Here is a 6000-nt window from a genome sequence, read left to right on the forward strand (position 1 = left end):
CGTACCGCGGATAACCAAGCATACACACCCAACCTCGGTTCCGCCGCGCCGGGTTCCCGAGTATCCTCACAATGGTTCCGCCGCGCCGGGTTCCCATTGGCACACAAAAATATTTACATTGGCTCCGTACCGCGGATAACCAAGCAGACACACCCAACCTCGGTTCCGCCGCGCCGGGTTCCCGAGTATCCTCACAATGGTTCCGCCGCGCCGGGTTCCCATTAGCACACAAAAATATTTGCATTGGCTCCGTACCGCGGATAACCAAGCTACACACACCCTACCTCGGTTCCGCCGCGCCGGGTTCCCGAGTATCCTCACAATGGTTCCGCCGCGCCGGGTTCCCATTGGCACACAAAAATATTTGCATTGGCTCCGTACCGCGGATAACCAAGCATACACACCCAACCTTGGTTCCGCCGCGCCGGGTTCCCAAGTATCCTCACAATGGTTCCGCCGCGCCGGGTTCCCATTGGCACACAACCTCACAATGGTTCCGTTTTTCCCGGATCCCATTGGAACACACACAAAACACACACCACACAATGGGCTACCACGTCCGGCCACATTGTGGTTTTCACAATCCACGCAATGGGCTACCAAGTCCGGCCACATTACGAGTTTTCATACACACAACGGGCTACCAAGTCCGGCCACGTTGCGGTTTTCAAAACATTTCAAAAAAAAAAACCTTTTCAAATGTCTCTTTTACACACGCACACAACTCACATAATGTCACCCAAAACCGGTCATTATGTTGTTTCAAAAATATTTCCTTCCTCGGAAAACATTTCTTTTAATTAACCACACCCTAGGTGTCATGTTTCTACTTTCTCGGTTCTCGTGTCTCGTTTACATTCAAAGACTCCGCGGTAGGACATGAATCTTTCTAACAAGATCATCCAATTCTATATTACTTTAACACGCTCAATCACTACTTATAGCATAACGCCACATATACGGACGCCTTTGGAGTGTATCACTTATGCTTTATTCAAAGCACAACGCCACATGTACGGACGTCTTTGGAGTGAAATCACTTATGCTTTATCACATACCACAAGTAATACAAGCAACTCATATACGCATACTCATAACTATCTTAAAGATCAAAATACGAATACTTCTATACAACGATAAGTACGTAAATAAAGATAACCTACTTTCTATCATACAGTTCTATACGTAGAGTTAGGGTCAAGGGGTTCTACATTATATTTTCCAACATACAGTTCTACGTTATACGTTGAGTTAGTGGACGAGGGACTCTACCTTACTTCTTGGCGGTAGTCGGCTACGCAAAAGTACGTCGGTGGTCGGACGGAGTAACTTCCTACGGTGGTCTCCGGTAGCTTCGAAAGAGAAAGGTTTCTCTCGAAACTTCTACTTGACTAACACTACTACTATTTTTGGATCGAGAGGGTGGTCGAGTGGCGGTCTAGTGGCGGCCTAGGATGAGTTTCTTGAAGAACTCAAGAACTACTCAAGAATATGAAGAACAAAAAGAAAGAACAAGAAAGAACACAATTTTTCTAGAGAGAGAAGTTGCTAGGTGAAGGTGTGAGTTGAATGAGAAGCATGGGGTGCTATTTATAGGCAAAAATCTTGGGCTCTCCCTCCCTCTCATGGCCGGCCCTCTCTCTCTCTAAATCCTCCATGGATTTGTTCCATTAAGTCATCAAATCACCTCACATGTCAAGCCATGCCTTGTCCAATCCAAATCTTAGGTGTAAGGCTATGTAATCAACTAAGATCTTAGGCTTTTTAGGTGAATCTAGGTAATTATAATCTAGGTTTAGCTTGTAGTCAAGGTCTAAGGCTAATAAAGGCTAGGATTGTGTCATAAAGGTCCATCATAGGTTGTCATTAGGCATAAAAAGACTTAGGCCTATATAGGTAGCTTGCAAGGCTAGTTTGTACCAAGGATGGGATTTATGGGAGATTTGTTGGAAGGATAGGAGACAAGGGGTACAAGATTTGGGCACTAAACAATTGAAAGATGTACAATGGAGAGTTAGTTTTGGTTAGGAAGAAGATTCACCAAGGATTTGAAAGATCAATTGAAAGATCAAGGGAATCAAGGTACACATCAAGATCTCTCTCTCTCTCTCCTATCTCTCTCTCTCTCTCTCGGCCTCTCTCTCATCTCTCTCTCTCGGGTCTCTCTCTCTCTCTCTCTCTCTCTCTCTCTCTCTCTCTCTCTCTCTCTCTCTCTCTCAAGTACACACACACACACACACACATATATGTATATACACACATATAAAAGTACAAGCAACAATAAATAATGGGTACCTTAGGTACTAGGGTCAAGGAAACTTAAAGGCTAAGATTTCCAAATAAATATGCACATGTCTCTTTAAATAAATAAACTAGGGTACTTTTAAGAATATTAGGCCTTAAAGGCTACTAAGGCTAATAAGTACTTTCAAATTAAAATATGGGTACTTCATCACATGGGTTTTTAAGAAAAAAGACTAGTTAAATAAGCCCATGTACTTGGTGAAAGAATAACTCTATTACCCAATGGATAATAAATACCCTAACGGTTATCGTCCAATGGATAATAAGGTACGAGTACTTTAAATCATAATTTAAGTCTTTTAAAAGACTACATGTCCTTTTGAAATTTACCCATGTGTTTATATATATGTACTTAACGAAATATAATAAAGGAAAAGCTTTTGTCCAATGAGTAAAGATTACCCTAACAATCATTGTCCAATGGACAATAGTTACTAGGGTACTTTTATTAGAAAAAATAATCAAAAGTACTTTTCAAAATAATTATAAAAGTCTATTCAAGTACTTTGCTCAAAACCCCTTTAATATAAAGAATTGGGTTTCTATTATCCAATGGATAATAGTTCCCCTAACTTTTATTGTCCAATGGACAAAGAATAAAACCAAAATAATAAAAAGAAATAAATAAGTAATTTCTAGGGTTTGAAAAGTTTGACTAGTCACATCAACTTTATTGGAAGGTTCCCTAGTCACATCGGTACTTTATTTGGTCAAAAGTCTCTATTATCCAATGGTCACTAACTTCCCAAACGGTTATTACCCAATGGATAATAGTTTTCCTTGCGGTTAATAACCATTGGACAAAGAGTACAAGTACCTTTTATTTAAAATAAAATTTTGAAAAGACTACATGTACTTTTTATAATAAAAAGTTTATTATCCAATGGACAAAAATTACCCTTGTGGTTATTATCCAATGGATAATGGAGGGGTGGGAGAATCCCCAATAAACAATGCATATAAGTACTAGCACATGTTTTTATAAACCATTAAAATATTATATCTTTGTACTTATCAAAATATTTTAAAGGAATGCCTATTGTCCAATGGATAAAAATTACCCTAACCATTATGGACCAAAGGGTAAAGGCAAAGGTTCAAAAGGTCCAAGGGCTTCAAAAGGTCCAACTAGTAACTAGGTAAGTTGGTTGCTCGGTTCCTCCAAGCAGTCGGTTGGAAACTAACTAAATTGGTCACGTAGGGTTTCTAGTCGAGACCAAAATCTAACTACGACGAATATTAACAAGAAAACATATAGCCACTCAAAAGAAAATAAGTAAATTAAATAAAATTCAAATTTTTAACGAAATTTTTATTGACCAAAATTCAGGGTCGTTACAGATTTTGAGCTCGTTAAAGAGAGATAAATACATCACTTCTGCCGAGCTTCCTTGATCAATAAGCACCATTTTGACCGAGTGAGTCGAGATTTGGAGTGTGACCACCAGAGCGTCGCAATGTGGGGTTTGGATGCGTTGAAGATCTTGCTCGGTGAAGGAGATTGACCAGGGACGCTCGAGCATTTTGACTCTTTTTGGAGCACGATTGATGGAAAAAACTTGGGTAACATTCTCAGCTTTGATAAGCTCTCGACGAAGCTGTTTTGCTGCCTCCTTTGTTGTTGACCCATGAATAACGTTGATTACTCCGACTGGTCGTGGAATAAGGTTTTGTCCACCAGCGTTCGGCTGTCTCCTCGGCGTCTTTGTCCAATCGATATGATCATCAAGAAGTCCTTGTGCCGCTAGATTTTCCAAAAGTGCCTTATAGGGAGCGCAAGCCGTGGTGTAATGCCCGAGCTCGTTATGGTACGAGCATCTCTTCCGATTGTTGTTATTGCCTTCTTCTGTGTTCAATTTGGGAGGGTTCGGCCAAACAAAGAACGGTTCCCTCTCAATCGTACGGAGGAGGAAATAAATTGGCTCTTTGAAAACTGTGGTTTCAGCTATATAGTCATGAGCTTTCGGCCCCTTTTTGTCTGCTACCTTGACTGTGTTGACCTGCTTCTTCGGCTGGACAGCGACCACGGGCTTCGGTGGTGCAATTTGGGGCGTGGGGACATGAAGGCTTTGAGGTATGATTGAGTTCTGTCCTCCTTGAAGTTCTCGCTCGACGAGGAACTCTTCGTAGGAACAGAACTGTTCTACCGTCCTCATTAGCTCGTTCATTCCATGAGGCGCCCTTATTGCCAGCTCATCCAAGATTTTGCTTCCAGTTTCTAAACCATTCTTAAAATTCCTTGCCGCCCAGTATTGATCGACACCGGGTATCTCGTTAAACAACTGCCAGTAACGTTCGGCATACTTCCGAAGCGTTTCGCCGGGCCTCTTCCTCATCTGTGCCAAGGCGTCTTCTTCCTTGGCTTGTTTGTTGCTGGTGATGAACCGATAGTTAAAAGCTCTTTCAAGCTCTTTGAAACTGTGGATCGATCCAGCTTCTAATTGGTTGAACCAAAGCAAGCCGAGGCGCACAAGACTCGAGGGGAATGCTTTGCACATGATGGCATCGTCGTCGGTGACGCACGAGATGGTGCTTCTGTAACTGATGAGATGGGTGTATGCCTTGGTCGTGCTGGGATCGAACTTCTGAAACTTTGGGAGATGTAGACCTAGCTTCGGCAACGTTGCTTGGATCTTGGCCGAGAAGGGTGATTCTGTCAGTTTTTTCAATTGGTACTCGAGGGTTGGCCGAGGGGGAAGACCTTCCCGAGTGTTTCGAGACTTCTTTGACGCTCGAAATTCTTGTTCCTTTTGTTTTCCTTCGTTCTCATCCTGCCGACGTTGAAATCCCCTTTCCCTTTTCTCCATGGGGACCTTTCTGTACTCTTCTTCTGGAAGATTTTCGGTATGGTAAACCCTTCGTTGGCTAGGGCGATCGTCTTGCCGAACGACGACACTTACACTCCTTTCACGGTTTAGCCTCCGAGCGCTTATTGAATTTGTTGCTCGTCCTTCGTGGGCCTTTTCCCGAGGGACTTCATCATGTTCGATCCGATGGCTCTGGGGACCTTTCCCGTTTCTTCTCGGCGTTCGGCTTCTTTGCCGTTCGGATTTGTACGGGATGAGAGCCTGATCGTTGTCTTGGAATTTCACGGTATCGTAGCTTTGGGAGCCCTGGGAGTATTCGTCTCCAGCCGATGAACTTGAGAAAACAGTATGCGGGCTCCCCTCTCGTCGTCCTTCTCTGCCTCTATGTCCCGCACCATTGCCGAGACGTTTATGAACTGGTGAGAGCTGCTGCCTAAGGCGAGCGCTATCCCCAGTTCGATGGTCTGTCAATGGTGGGTCCAAGCGGTCGTGGACTGAGATTCTTTTTGGCCGCGCATCAACACCCAAAAGAGGAGGGGGTGGCAGATTTCCTCTCCAGCGCCGACCCTGAGATCCGGAGTGGGATACCGTTGGAAATTCTTTGGCCTTAATTTTTTCGATTTCCATTCGGAGGAGGGCTACATCAGCGTTGGTCTGTTCTTGTTGCTGTTCTAGCATTTGTACGTATGCTAGAGCATCTTCACTCAGGCCAACTGGACGTTGGATGGAAGAGCTCACGCCTGGAGGAGTAAATCCAGAAGGGTGAGATGGGGATGCAGCGTTGATACTAGTTTCAGAGGTGATGTGCAAAGAGGAACTGAGGGGTTGAAAGAGAGGAGGTGGTGGTGGTGCTCCGCCCATTGTTCTTTGGAGGAGACTGGTGGAGATC

This window comes from Rhododendron vialii, chromosome 4a (assembly GCF_030253575.1).
Source record: "Rhododendron vialii isolate Sample 1 chromosome 4a, ASM3025357v1".
Lineage (NCBI taxonomy): Eukaryota > Viridiplantae > Streptophyta > Magnoliopsida > Ericales > Ericaceae > Rhododendron > Rhododendron vialii.